The sequence below is a fragment of the Sciurus vulgaris genome, assembly GCF_902686455.1.
Source record: "Sciurus vulgaris genome assembly, chromosome: 16".
Lineage (NCBI taxonomy): Eukaryota > Metazoa > Chordata > Mammalia > Rodentia > Sciuridae > Sciurus > Sciurus vulgaris.
Genome location: NC_136477.1, coordinates 57352318 through 57366019, shown reverse-complemented (window position 1 = coordinate 57366019; position 13702 = coordinate 57352318). Strand labels below are relative to the sequence as shown.

Sequence of the window (13702 nt, the reverse complement as noted above, 5' to 3'; positions counted from 1 at the left end):
TTGTGGGAGATCATAAGTTATTAGGAATGTGCCCTCAAAAAGAATTGTGGAGTTCTGGTCCCTCTTCTTTCTCTGCAGTTTTGTTCGACCACATGCTGCCATCATGGTGTGCTGCCTTGCCACAAGCCTCCAAAAATGGGGTCAACAGACTGGATTAGAACATTCAAGTGTGTTTTTTTTTTCTTTGTAAGTATATTATCTCAGGTATTTCATTATAGTAACAGGAAGCTGACTAACACAATTGATGATATTCAAGAGACTTTAAGTATCTAAAATTATACAAAGATGAATGAATAGACACATTCATTCATATGATGAATACATATGAGGAGAGAGAGTATGATACAGAGAGAAACAGGTAGAGGGAATGGTAAAGAGGCTGACTGAAAGAAAAATGCTGACTACAGAAACATTTAAGCGTATTCTTTTTTCCCTTTCATCTTATGTCAGAAAAGCCTGTAAAGTCGAGAGGTAACAATTATAAGCTCTTCTGCTTTTGCACTCCACTCTAGAACATGAACTTGGTAAGAAGTTAGGGAAAGATCTGAATTGAAATGACACAGAGACTTGAGTGCAGGCACAGTTGTGGGAAAAAAACTCCAACCTCCTCTCTTTGCCAAAATATACTTCTGAGTAGGTATGTTAGAGAATCAATTAAATATGAAACATAAACCTGATATCCTAGTGCATGAGCTAGTAGTATTGGATAATCAGAGGGATGGCATAATGCTGACCATATATTTATTTATGATTTTATTACAACAGGATTCTGTACCTGATGGTGAGAACAGAAGAAAAAATAGGATTCAAATTATGAGCAATTCTTTGTAAACTGCAGGTACCTGAAAAATCTGGGTCTCCCTCTACACTCACATCAAAATTCTTGTGTGCCATCAAGATCACGATGCAGCTCTTCAGATGGTGAGGTTTCCAGGCGACCCCTTTCTGCCTTGTCCCTGGATGCCATCTCGGCCAGTGAGCCCAGATTCTCTAGTGGCAGGTGTCATCAAAATGCAGACACAGATACTCTGCCACCTGGCCTGGGCTTGCTGCTTTATTTACCATCTGTCACAAAATGACAACAGAATGAAAAGAGAATCTGCAGGAGAAGGCCTCACAGGCTTGAAATTTCTTCATAGGAATCCAGGAATCCAAGGAGATGAAACCAAGTGGAGAGTAATTATATATTCTGTTCTTGGGTTGGCCTTTCCAGGCACACCTCAAAAACAACAAAGAAAGTGGAAAAAAAAGAAGAAAGAAAGGAAGAAAGGAGGGAGGCGGGGGGAGGGGGGAGTGAGAGAGAAAGAAAGAAAGAAAGAAAGAAAGAAAGAAAGAAAGAAAGAAAGAAAGAAAGAAAGAAAAGAAAAAAGAAAGAAAGGGGAATGGGAATAGCATTCAGATGTTTCAGTTGGACTACTTGTTTTTGGTACCAGGGATTTAACCTAGAGGCACTGAACCACTGAGCCACATACCAGCACTTTTTAAATTTTATTTAGAGACAGGGTCTCACTAAGTTCCTAAGCACCTTACTTTTGCTAAGGTTGGCTTTGAACCCATGATCCTCCTGCCTCAGCCCCCCAAACTGCTGAGATTACAGGTGTATACCACCATGCCCGGTTTCAGCTGAACTACTCTTATTTTGCTGTTATTGACTCTTTTAGAATAATTCTGGTTGAACATGTAGGAAGAGAAAGCAAAATTCAGCAGGATACCTGGTGGAGAGTTACAGAGGGTTGAATACTCTGATATTTAAGAGTTTGATTTAATGGATGTTAACTAAGGCAATGCAAACGCTGGGCTTCCTCTTGTTAGGAGGGAGTCCCAGCATGCCACAGAAAGATCCCAGCTGGAGGAAGAATGTTCAACACCTGGGAATACAAAATAAGGGAAATTTATGGGAAAATGTCTATTTATGAAAGTGATTTTATAGGACCAAAAATCATGGAGCAAAGAAGGAAAGCAGGATACTACAGAGGATGGGCCAGTAGGAAACAACTCCAAGACTGCAGCTTATTCCCTTTTACTTTTTTGGTACTCAGGATTGAACCCACCGGCACTCAACCATTGTGCTACATCCCTAGCTCTTTCTTATACTTTATTTTGAGACAGGGTCTCACTGAGTTGCTGAGGAAGGCTCTATACTCTCAATCCTCCTGCCTCAGCCTCCTAAGCAGGTGGGATCAGAGATATGCGCCAACATGCCTGGCTACTTCCTCATTTTAATATGAGAGAAAATGAGGGGAAAAAGACACTAAAATAATCTAGACAAAGAGGCCAATAAAAAGTTTTTTCAGAACTGATTAATCACACTAAGTCTTCCATTCAGATGATGCCATGAGTGCCGGAGAAATCACCTGTCAGTGCCTTGGAATATTAGCAAGTCTCAAATATCTGCGCAATACACATCCTTTCTCTACCTGATCCTTCTGCAGGGCAAGTTACAAATCAGAAGGACAATCAGTTCTGTGTCACAGCCACTGTCTTCCCAGGCCTCTCCAGGGGTTATCTCTCGAGAACAGTGATTTTTTTTTTTCTATAGGGCTGGGGTTGCAGCTCAGTGGCAGAGTGCTTGCCTTGTATGTGTGAGGTAGTGGGTTTGATCCTCAGCACCACCTAAAAATAAACAAATAAAGACATGCTGTCCATCTAAAACTACAAAAATAAATTTTTAAAAAAGAAAGGTGTTAAAATGTGACCACAGTTAAAGGAACTGAAGACAGGCAAGATAACACCTTCCTGCCCAGAAGCTTCCATGTGAGGATGAACCTCCTCTCTTATGGTAGAAATATCAGACAACAGTAAGATAGGGGAAGATGGGAACAAGTTCATTCATTCATTCATTAATTTATTCATGTATTCATTTATTAATTTATTTTGGCATTGGGGATTGCACTCAGTGGCTCTTAACCACTGAACCCCATCTCCCATCCTTTTCATATTTTATTTAGAGACAGGATCTCACTGAGTTGCTTAGGGTCTCTCTAAGTTGTTGAGGCTGGCCTTGAACTTGAGATCCTCCTGCCTCAGCCTCCTGAGCCACAAGGGATGACAGGCATGTGCCACCACATCCGGCCTGACATGACCTTCTTAAATCTGTATCTTCACACTCTTCCAATCAGGGTGAAGCAAATCCTTGACCATAAAAATAAAATATTTTCCTATGTTTTCTATAAGAAAAGTTCTTTTCAACTGTATTTTTTTAATCAGGCTCCCTAGCATTTCTGGGTACCACTTTATCACTGTAAATTAAGAGTTTATACAGGAAAACATTAATATGGTGGAAGTTTTAGCAGAAAGATATGAGAAAAAAAAAAAAAAAAAAACAACCCTGGTTCTACTTTTCACAGGTAAAAAATGAACAACAAGAAACAAACACCACCACACAAAAAAATGCACAAAACCCCCCAAAAATGAGTTGTATTTGAAACAGCATATAAACAACCCATCTGTCCACAGCTTAATGGAAACAGCGCACCATTTGAAAATACTTTCCATTATTTATTCCACGACGCCTTTCCTAGTATTTATTCCATGGCTAAAATGCCCACACATTTAGCCAAAACAACTAAAAAGTTATGACATGGAACTGAGGGAAACAGATTTTGGATCATATATTCCCATGTGCCTCTTGTTATTTTTCGTTATGATCAGAAAATGGAAAAACATCCAAGTAAATCTGGTCTGTATCTGGTTTGTATCCAGTGGTACAAGAAGCATTGTCACTGTGGCATACCACACAGGAAATGAAGACAAGTGAGTAACAAGTGAGTGTGGGCGTGGGTGTTCACTCATGACAAAGAAATTTGGGGGGCAGGGCATAAGGAAGTCTACCATTTCCTTATTTTAATTTGCATAATATTCTAATAACAAAAGTATCATATGCTTTTTTATAAGATACAGAAAAGGCTAGAGCAGGAAGAAGCTACCCAAACTCCCACCACATAGAACACTGGTGATGAAAATTGTGCCACATGGCCTTCCAAAATTTTCACACACACCTACAAACACATTCTGCATCGTGGATAAAACATTTGTTATGCACCTTACATTGGGCAAAACAGGAGTGACTGAATTCAGTGATTCAAATCTCTGCTTCTTCGCTTTTTAGCTATGTGATCTACTAGCTAGACTCTAGGTCCCTCAAGGAAAACTGAACTTACTAAATATATCCATCACATAAATATTATGACTGCTTACCTCGATGTGACCTGATACATGTTAAGATGAGAGCATGTGTAATTATATGCATGTCTGCTTTTTTTTTTGTTTGTATTTTTCTTTTGGTACCAGGGATTGAACCCAGGGGAGCTTAACCACTGAGCCACGGTGGCTAAATAAATTTTTTAGTTGTAGATAGACACAATACCTTTATTTTATTTATTTGTATGTGGTGCTGGGAACCAAACCCAGTGCCTCACATGGGTTAGGCAAGCGCTCTACCACTGAGCCACAACCCCAGCCCCCCAGCCCTTTTTGTAGTCTATTTAGAGACAGGCTCTTGCTGAGTTGCCGAGGTTGGTTATAAACCTGTGATGCTCCTGCCTCAGCCTCCCAAACCACTGGGGATTATAGGCGTGCACCACTGTGCCCAACTGTTATTCTTTTTCTTTAAGGTAATGAATTATTGTATTCACTACTTACTTTTTGGTTGGTGTTCTTTTAGTTACACATGACGGTAGATTATGTTTTGATATTATACAAACATGGAGTATATCCTGTTCTAATTAGGATCCCAGGCTTGTGGTTGAACATGATGTGGAGATTCACTGTGATGTATTTATTCATGTATGTTTATAGAAAAGTTAAGTCAGATTCATTCCACTGTCTTTCCTATTCTCTGTCCCCCCTCCCTTCCTTTCATTCTTCTTTGTCTAATCCACTGAACTTCTATTCTTCCCCTAATCACCTTATTGTGTATTAGCATCCACATTCCAGAGAGAACATTCGACCTTTGGTTTTTTCAGACTGGCTTCTTTCACTTAGCATGATAGTCTTCAATTACATCCACTTACCAGCAAATGCAATAATTTCATCCTTCTTTATGGCTAACATTCCATTGCATATATACCACATTTTCTTTATCCAATCATCTGCTGAAGGGCACCTAGGTTGGTTCCATAGTTCAGCACTTGTGAGTTGAGCTGCTATAAACATTGATGTGGCTGCATCACTATGGTATGCTGATTTTAAATCCTTTGGGCATATACTGTGGAGTGGGATAACTGGGTCAAATGGTGGTTCCATTCCAAGTTTTCTAAGAAATCCCCATACTGCTTTCCAGAGTGGTTGCACCAATTTGTAGTCCCACCAGTAATGTATGAGTGTGCAGGTCTGCTATTATTAATTGCTATATTCACTTATGGTCCTAATGTTTTAATTAATATATAATGTGACTCATGTCATTAAAAGTCTCCACAAATCATGGCTTTTAATGGCTGTTTTTAACCCAACTGTAGGACATGCCTAAGTTAGTAACCATTTCCAAACATTTGGACATTGAAGTTCTTTCTGCCAATTTTCACTATGATAATAGTGGAATCAATATTTCTATTCCCAAGTCATTTTCAATATTAAAGTCATTACAATTAATTTCCAGGCCTAAAATACTATTTTTAAAGACTAGCAAGTAATGATGGGTGGTAAGGAATTTAAAAAAAAAAAAATCAGATTTCACAGTGAAGGTTTGTTTAAACCAGAATTTGTGGGGGAAGCAGAGATAGATGGATATGAAAATCCTAAACTAATCCAACTTTGGATTTTAGTGCTAGACTCTGAATCACAAGTGCAGGCAAATCCTCCTTACATAGTCAAATCCCAGAAAAGGACCTTAATTCTGGCACAATGATGAGAATTCTTAAATGTAGGATTTTTAAGAGCAAATCAGAAAATTGAGCTATGTATGTAAGCAGGTGGCCATCAAAGCACTTTGGGCCTCCACTTCAAGGTCTTAAGCAGGATAAAAATTTATCATCTCGGATTTTGTTTGTCCAGTGATACTAACATAAGCACATTTGTTCCTAAAACATCCTGCATTTCAAGCTCCTATCCCTAGAGTCAGAATATATTCTGTGGCTGTGGTCCTTCATGGATTCAATTCAGTTCCACTACCTACAAGCAGAAATAGCTAGGAGCTACCAAATGTTGCTGCTGCCTATCTTCCTGAAAATCAATATAAAAATACTTAGCATGTTTTCTAGAATATTCACTAAGCCTGTCCATTCATGAAACCTAAGAGAAGGCCAGCTGCTATAAAAAAAATCAGGTTTCCTGGAAGATGAAAAACAACACAGGAATAAAAAGTTAAAAGTCTAGATACCAGTTCCAGCTTTATGACTCAGCAAGTCACTTAACTGTAATCGTTCCCCTCAAGTTTATTAAGGGAGATGACCATAGCAGTAAGCATATTTAGGTTAAAGCAGTTGAATTATGTTACATGTTGCTTTTATAACACATTACATTTTATAACACTGTTTGGATCCATGTTGAAAGACATGCTTTTGTGTAAAACTCAATATAGGAGTTGTGTCTACAATTAAAAGTGAAACATTTGACATGTTTGTTAATTCTAGTTTCATTTAATAACCTGTAAGGCACAACACATATTGAAGGTTTTTTTTTTTTTTTTTTCTTAAGTTAATGGGGAAAATTTGAGACACAATCCCAATACTGTAGGATTTCAATCTTGGTGTTTGTATGAAATTCTGAGGCCTTGATTTAAATCTTCATTGTACTGTGATTTCCATTTAGGTGTACTGTGCTAAGTGAAACTTGTCAAAAAAATCTTCCTTTTAAAAACTGAAGGGAAAAAAAAAGTTCTGGGGCCGGGTGGAGGGTGGGATGAGTTTCTCAATGCCTATGTATCCACTTAAATTATGGATCAAATAATATAACAGGTAAAGGCACTCAATAACTATTGAGCCCCACAGAACATTAAGTTGATATTATAATATTTTTTTCTACTCTTTTTAAAGAAGTGTAATCTCTCAAAAATTTGGTATCCACATGAAGATGATCTCTAATGAGGATTAGTAAATCTCTTCATCATCTAAAACTGAAATCACTAAACCATTCAAACCTGGCAAGCACCATGGTGGTAGTTATTATTCTGAGATATTTATTGCTTACTAGAATGATGCAATTACCAAGCATAACATTGTGCATCTAAAATCATTTTACTAACAGCACTTTTGAGAATTCCAAATGTCACCTCTCCTAAAAAGTGCTATGTGAGATCATGTTTGGCTGTTTGTCACTCTACTAAAATACTTCTAAAAATATAAATAATAAACTTTGTGTACCTTATAATAGAAAATCAAATGAGGAACAAAGAGGAAAATCAACACCATTTCTCTGTATTAAAAATGCATAATCTAATTTAACCCAAGTTTCAAAATAGAAAAAGACTACAGGAGAACAGAAATTCTACAGAAGAGATCTTTTAGGAAAATAAGTTTCTAGTTGGAAGGTGCTTTTTGATTATTAGTCTATATTTATTACTTATTTTATGTGTAATTTAATATCCTTTTTTATTTAATATACATAATACAGTAAGTTTAACTATTGGGCTATTGGGGTTCTTGGAAGTTGTGTTTTCTAGTCATGTTAGAAAAGTTAGTACAAAGACTAAGTGAATTTATTTCACGTGAAGAATATGATGTAGAATTTGTGGGGTTTCTGGACACATAACTGTGTGGCAGTGTTTTATAATTTGGGGGAGGGTAGGTCCTCTTTTGCCCTCAAAGGGGAGTATCCCTCAATTCACATTCTTATATCAGTTAAAGTGGGTGTATCCAATCGCACCGTTACTCATGAGTGTTCACTTACTTACACGGAAATGCTCAAACCAGAAGTCCCTCAAAATATTCTTTGAGGCTCACTGAGATTGCCATTGGCAGGATGAGACAAGGGTCTGAAGTAAGGTCATGTTTGGCAGAACATCCTGAACAGTATTTAATAGGAGTCAGATTCTCACTTCAGGAAGATGTGGCCATCAGCTACAGGAACTGCAAAGGCCTGTTCTATATTGCGAGATTTTACAACCACTTTCTCCTCTATGGTACTAAGTGAAAGGAGGTGATTGGTTACAAAAAAAACTCCTGAGTTTGTCCTTTGCTTAAGTGCATGATAACGATCACATCTGGCTGGCAACTTCTTTTTGTTTCTGAAGGTGGGTTTCTAATGGTGTCATCTTAAGACAGGCAAGTCCCAAAATTTCACTTTCAGTGATTGAACCCAGGGGTGCTTAACCACTGAGCCACATCCTCAGCCCTTTTTAATATTTTATTTAGAGACAGGGTCTTGCTGAGTTGCTCAGGGCCTTGATAGGTTGTGAGCCTGGCTTTGAACTAGGGATCCTCCTGCCTCAGCCTCCGGAACCGCTGGGATTATGAGTTAGCTGGCCCATAATTTAACTTTGAAGATGGTTGGCTTTTTGTTTCGTGTTTTTAGGATGGCAAACTGTATACATTTAAAAATCCTTTTATGCTAGAAACGAAATTGAAATGGAAGGTCTTTGGAACTGCCAATTATAATTGAGTCTAAAATGTGACTGACATTAAAGGCCAAGGCAAACAGAGACCAATTCGCCTAATTTGTTCTTTTGTGCAGATATTCATACTCAGGCCTCAGCCTGGTTATCAATCTGTCCTGAAACACAGAGGGTGGAGAGATAATATGATATTATGAACGACAACAGTAATTTTTACGTATTAGACATCTACAGACTATTTTCAGAAATATACTAATGAAATCCCAAGAAGCTCAATCCCTGGGTTTACAGGTTTTACAGTAGGGCTGCAAAATTAACTTTTACAATGGAGACTGGTCAGTTTGGCTCGCAGGGATAACACATGGCAGAATGCACCCAGGAATGGATCACCCTAATCCTGCCCTGTCCAGCTCTCCAAAAGAAGACAGAAGGCCCATTCGATACACTCATGCAACACACACAAACGAGGGAAGAAATAAATACAACAGGAGAAAACATCAAATGAGAAAAGTGGTAAAAAGTGAGCTCAGAAAAATCGCCAGTATCAAAACAACAATAAGAATGTTGCCACAAGCCCAATCGTGAGCAGCATTTATAAAGCCCCGTCTGACCTGCTTTCCTACTCCTGAAGTGCTATTTTCATTAGTCACCAAGTTGCTTCAAATGCATGCTCCCAGAGCCTGAAACTAATTTTCTTCCTCCTACATAAGAACATAAAATTCTTACAGTCTTGGTAATAGAAAGAGATCATTTTTCCCAAGGTCCCAACTACTACCATCTCTTCTCTTTATAACAAAGGGATGTCAGTGTATCCTCCCGGCTTCCCTCCAGCTCAGCCCTCTCACCATGACTCCTGATCTGCTCAAAATGCTAACCACATCAGTGCCTTGCCTTGCCAGTTCTTCAGTGACTTCCCCAGAAAAGTCCAAGGTGGATGGTCTTCAGTACCCTTCAGGGTCCAGCAAGGTCAATGCTGCAGTTCCAGTTTTTGAGGCTTTCTCAGCCCTCCTGCCCTGGGGCCACTGCTTGTGCTAGTCCCTTGGGGCTGAGAAATGGCACCACTCAGCCTCTACCTCCTGACCAAGGTAACCTCAGCTCAAAACCATTTGCTCAGCCAGGCAAGGTGGGGCACGCCTATAATCCCAGCAGCTCAGGAGGCTGAGGCAGGAGGATCACAAGGTCAAAGCCAGCCTCAGCAACTTAGCAAGGCCCTAAGCAACTCCGCAAGACCCTGTCTCTAAATAAAATATAAAAAAGGCTGGGGATGTGGCTCAGTGGTTAAGTGCCCCTTAAGTTCAATCCACAGTACCAACACAAACAAACAACTGTTTGCTCCTCACTAGAATTGCCTGACCCCAAACTGGATTCCATCCCATGCTCTCAAAACACTTATTGTCTCTTTCCTTCACTGTACTTAACATAAACTCAATCATACATCCACTGGCACATCTCTGTGATTAACATCTATTCTCCCAATAGACTAGGACATCCGCAAAGCCAGCCACCACATGATTATGTTCGTTCGTGCCAGCACAGGTACATACTTGACTGCAAGGAATATTTGGCAGATGAATCCTGTAAAAGGCCAGATTATACTGTAAACACAGCCGGACAGACGTAGATGGTAACGCTCTTCTTTCACAGAGAATGTAGGATGATACAGGATCACCAGTGTAGGTGTGACATCCAACTATTTTCATTTGTATCCCAAAGAGCCTGGTGAGTCAGTTAGGCTGCATCTCCTTTGAGGCATCTATCCTTTGCCACATGGAGGGCCACATGGGGATGTAGCTTTGACATCCTCCAAATCTGAGCGTTGTGCTGCATGAGAGGGTCCTCTCTGACACCAAGCCTGTCTGCTCAAAAATTGCTGATGAGAAACAGCTTGATGACCCAAGAAATTTCTAAAGGAAGGATTTTCTAAGAAGGATGTAATTGAAGGATAGTACTAGGCTGGGTATCCAGCCTCATTGTAAACATTTGCTCAACAGAGGAACACTGTGCAACTGCTCATCATTTATAAAGCCAGGTGGAAGATGATTAAGTTGGGGCTGGGAAGATAAAGACATGGAAGGTAGATTCCATGTCTTTATCTGCACAGTTAGCCTATGGACAGAAATGCCCTTTTGTGGCAGGTCATGGACTTCCTGGTCTGAGAACATATAAAATAATAATAATAATAAAAAGCCTCTTGGCATAAAGCAGTCCAACATGATGAGAACTATTTTAGGGTTCCAGGAAGTTTCAGCAGATAAGGGGTCCACCTGCCTCCTGAGAGACCTGAGCCTCCCTAGTCTCACAGGACAAATGTCCTTCATGGTCCAGAGCAGAAATGAACTCTTAAGAGCCAGGTGCAGTAACACGCACCTGTAATTCCAACAGCTCTCTGGAGGCTGAGACAGGAGGATCTAAGTTTGAGGTCAGCCTCATCAACTTAGCAAAACACTCAGCAACGTATAACCCTGTCTCCAAAAAAAAAAAAAAAAAAAAAAGGGGGGGGGGAGTGTGGGGGCTGAAGATGTAGGTAAAGCACTCCTGGGTTCAATCCCCACTATATATGTATGAATGAATGAATAAATAAATAAAAGAAATAAATTCTTAGCATCAGCTCCGGATGGTCTTAGGGGGACATCAAGCCGGGGAATCTTAGCTTTGGGTACTAAACTGTTTTGCAGATGCCATCAGTGCCTGGAACATTCCAGCAGAGTACCCAACATCTTTTATTGAAATGATGGGACGAAGGTTTTTGAGAGATCCCGTGTTGACAGCTTTCAATGCCCAATTTTTATGCGACAATGTGGCAATTTCTCAGTTAATTAATTAAAATCTCATGCTTTGGGGGCAGGTTTAGGTAAAACCCAAAAGTCATTACAACCTTAGCATCATCTAAATGATAATGAGAGTCACTGGCAGGAGTAGTATTTCAAAAACAGGCTCTCCCCCCCACCAAAAAAAGAAACTTTTCCTCAAAGTCTTAATTGCCTCAGGTCCATAATACTGTCATCATGGTGCCCCCCCCGCCCCGCCCCAAAGCAATTAGAAACTCTTCTAGGTTCCTGGCTCCACAGTGGGGAAGGAAAAGGGGGCTCTGGATGGGCCACTTAGAGGACGGTGGGAGGCAGCATAATGTTGACCTTGAGAAAAGACCAGGAGCTTCTTGAATAAGAAATACACAGCTTCAAATCCTGCTGTTTTTTAGTTGTGCAGCTTTGCAAATCCCAGAACATCTATGCTTTCTGGTTTCCTCACTTGTCAGTTGTGGAGAAAAGTTGCTACTCCACAGGTTGGAGGCATCGAAGGAGAAGATGCACTGAGTCGGCCCTCAGAAACATGCCATGTCCCTCCTAATCATGAGGGAGGCACCGGAAGAGGTCAGAGTCTGCCCTTCTTCCCCTGCATCCCCTCCCTCCTGGACTCTCCAGAAGTGGGAATTGGAACCAACACTAAATTCACTCAGAATGGCTGGCATAAAGTCCTCTCTCTCTCTCTCTCTCTCTCTCTCTCTCTCTCTCCCCTTCCTCTAACTGCCTGACCATTCCCCCATAGGCCTTTCCCGAGGGCAGGGCTATGTTCATCCTAGCACTTAAGCCACTTAAAAGCAAGCACTGGAGTCTTTTCCTCTGGGGAAGGAGGGGGTAGTACCCCCCCCACCCCTGTCACACCAGGGCTGAGGGGGCGTCCATGCTTCCAGCCTTCAGCATTCCACAGACCCAGGGGGGCCATGCCAAGACCCTAATTATTACCCCTGTGTCTGGATCAATAGCTCAGGCTAGCCTTGTCCTGCTGTTCAGCATCTTCAAACAAGGAGCATGAAGACTCGTGTGGGCCTCTGGTCCCTGTCATATCCTTCAGTCCCCCTTATCGTGATCAAATCTCATGCTTGAGTTTCCTAACTCAAACTGGGAAATGGGACAAATGAGGCGGCTCCCAGACACCTATGAGATTATTACTATTTTTGAAAATCAAACAAGGTGGGGTCAACTGACAGACAATGACACTTCCTTGTCACTCAGTTTCAGGAACTGTACACTGCAAAATGAAAAGAGAACCCATGTAGGCCTGTTATTACTCTGAAAAGTGGGAGGAAGGAGGATGTGCAGTATCTCAAGAGTTGATAACATGCTCTCTAAGAAATCAGAACCCCCAGAGCGAGGCCTAGTTTAATCACCAACTGCCTAAGCAGAGAGATAGCTGGGATAGGAGGAGAAGCAGAGGGCTCTGCCAGGAATTCTCAACCTGCACTGCACTTTGGCACCATGCAAATAGCTATAAAAAAAAATCCTGATGTTCAGGTGACCTCCAGGTTCTTTACTGTTGCTTCTCAGCTTCTGTGGGGGACTGACTTGGGGACCCTCCAAGGATATAAAATCCATGGATGCTTCAGTCTCTTTTATGAAAAGGCATGCAACCTACACATAACTTCCTGCATGCTTAAAATTATCTCTAGAGTACTTCTATTCCTTAATGAAATGCAAACTCTATGTTAACAGTTGCCATCCTGGATTGTTTAGAAAATAATGACAAGAAAAGTCTATGTGTGTTCAAGGCAGATGTGATTTTTTAAAAAGTATTTTTGATCTCTGGTTGGACTGACTACATGGTTAGTTCAGAGGCAAAACCCACTAATAGGGAGGGTCAGCTGGGGGTGGGCCTCCAGCATCAGTGTTATTTCAAATCTCAGTGATTTCAGTGTGGAGCCACAGTTGAGATCAATTGCTCTACGCTTTATCAGTCCACTAAAATGGGAGAGGAAGAGAAAGTGGGGTGGGGGGTGGGGTGGGGGGAAGACAACAACCACCAGATAACACATCACAAACTTTTAGGTGAAAATGCATTTCCTCTTTATCACAAGGCAGGTTAATGATTCTCCCCTCTGCACAAGGGCTGAACTAGGAAACTGATTTTTATCACTGCATATATGACAACAGATACTATTGCTTAGATTATAATGAGAGCTAACAGTTACTGAGGACCGTGATTCAGCACGTGTTCATTTCACCAGTCTGAATTAACACAAACCTTAAAATAACATTCTCAGGAAAGTCTCTCGTGATTGGTCCCATGTTTCCAACGAGCGCTCATCTGGACAGAGGCACAGAAATGTCAAGTGAACTTCACCAACGTTTACTGCTCTAAATGAGCAGAACTACTATTTAATTAAGCCACCTGGCTCTAGAATCCATTTTCTCCATCGAGTTGATTCTTAAGTAATCT

At 40.6% G+C, this 13702-nt stretch overlaps 1 protein-coding gene and 1 long non-coding RNA gene across 6 annotated transcripts in view; both read right to left on the bottom strand.

Annotated features, from left to right (window-relative positions):
* The window catches only part of PTPRG (protein tyrosine phosphatase receptor type G), a 718545-nt gene that overhangs the window by 180556 nt on the left and 524287 nt on the right, over nt 1–13702 (bottom strand). The window lies entirely within an intron of this gene.
* On the bottom strand, nt 5657–12765 carry LOC306646974. The gene is made up of 2 exons (XR_013760021.1): nt 12657–12765; nt 5657–11256 (listed from the first exon to the last, which is right to left on the bottom strand). It is a non-coding gene; the product is annotated as an uncharacterized lncRNA (long non-coding RNA).